Consider the following 2,147-nt stretch of genomic DNA (forward strand, 5'->3'; position numbering starts at 1 on the left):
ACAGCAATAGAAACAGTCAGGTCATTTATACCCCCTTCCCACTCTGCAATTCAACTTCTAAAAATTATGGATCTCCCTCCTATTTGCTGTGATGATGAAACGTTGATAGCACGAAATGATGAAGACAATCAAAAAATAAACTCCCCTCCCCCACATTGATAAATAACAGAGACCAGGAAATTGTATCTACTAGTAAAATAAAGTCTTCACCTGGGTCCTCTGTGCGCCGCATGTTAATACAAAGATGTTGTAAATGCTTGACACATTGTTGGCAATAGGCAAGAGATGAGCTTTGGGGTGAACTCAACGAGCGAGCTCCTCTGCCGAGATAAGGGTGTGCAAGGAACAGAGGGAGACCTAGTTGTGTCATCATCATGTTTCAGGTGTTATTTTCTCGCCCACTAGCCCATAGTGTTTGGAAATGACAGGCATAGAAGATGACGCCGGGCTGTAAAAAAAAACAAAATTACATGGATATTAGATTTATAAAAAAAATCCCAATATATCAATCTATTCAACAATGTTAGGTCTCCAGGATATAATCCGTTATATTACCGCTGCCTGTTGTCTCCTGCGCCATTTTTCCATCATCCACGTGTTTTAAAGTGGATCCGTGATCTGATCTATTCCCTCCATATCAGGGAATTCATCCGCTCCTTGAAACCACTCCATGATGTAACTGAGAGGTTCGATAAGGCTGGCGTCAAGAAGAAAGACAGCCATCCAATATCCAAGGAATAGAAAGAGCTTGGTCCATAAGCCGTCATAGGGAGGCCCAAAATTATAGGACTCCAGATTCTGCAACAAATAAGGAAACGGTTATTAAAGTATTATTGACCTTATACAAGTGAATGAATCTTATATTTATATTACAAAAAGAAACCAGAAGTATTAAAAACGGTTATAGGAGGAGACTTCAGCCCTTCCCTCTATATTACTGTGTGCTTGATTGACAACAGATTTCCCAGGCAGCAGAGGTGGGGGGAGGGGTGAGTGGGCACATAGGAGATTGTGCCCACTAATAATAATCAGGGGCGGACAGAGACAGCAAGGCAAATTTTATGTAACAGCTAGTTTGTTAAGAGTGAGGTGATGGACATAAAGCCTCTTTCTAGAAAGATCTTCAGGGGCGCAGCTATAGTGGGGTGTGGAGGTAGCAGTGGACCAAGGACCATGGAACCCGGTTCCCTAAAGGGCTCTCTGGCCCATACATAGACACCAGAATGGCACATGAGAGGGTCAGGGCCCTGATAGAGGTTTTGCTTTACGTACCAGGAGCTTCAAGTTAAGGCTCTGAAGCTCTTGGATGGTGCGCCAATTTATTTTGTGGATTGTAATACAACAATAATTATGAACCATGGAAATCATTATCAATCCTTTATATGCCATAAAGTAGGCAGTGGGAAGCACTGGTCAGGCCCTCTGTTTACTGGTCCATTGTGCAGCTGCCTATATGGTACAGTATTCCCTATAGAGCCCCAGTGCAGCTACATATATGGTACAGTATGTCCTATAGAGCCCCTATGCAGCATATATGGTCCCGTATAGTATGGTCCCTACAGAGCTCCTATGCAGTATATATGGTCCTGTATAGTATGGTCCCTACAGAGCTCCTATGGTTCAGTATATTCACTCCTGATAACAATACTATAATAATAATGATACTATAGAGGGTAAAAGTCGCACTCACTTCATGAATCCATATGAGGCTTTTCTGGAGCCAAGACACGTCTTCCTCTACAGGTGGAGCTGGTGTTGGAGTCTCCTGTAGTAATATAGTTATTTTATACATTTCATTATAGTTATTTTATACATTTCATTATAGTTATTTTATACATTTCATTATAGTTATTTTATACATTTCATTATAGTTATTTTATACATTTCATTATAGTTATTTTACACATTTCATTATAGTTATTTTATACATTTCATTATAGTTATTTTATACATTTCTTTGTAGTTATTTTATACATTTCTTTGTAGTTATTTTATACATTTCATTATAGTTATTTTATACATTTCATTATAGTTATTTTATACATTTCATTATAGTTATTTTATACATTTCATTATAGTTATTTTATACATTTCATTATAGTTATTTTATACATTTCTTTGCAGTTATTTTATACATTTCATTATAG

The sequence above is a fragment of the Rhinoderma darwinii genome, assembly GCF_050947455.1.
Source record: "Rhinoderma darwinii isolate aRhiDar2 chromosome 5 unlocalized genomic scaffold, aRhiDar2.hap1 SUPER_5_unloc_57, whole genome shotgun sequence".
Classification (NCBI taxonomy): domain Eukaryota; kingdom Metazoa; phylum Chordata; class Amphibia; order Anura; family Rhinodermatidae; genus Rhinoderma; species Rhinoderma darwinii.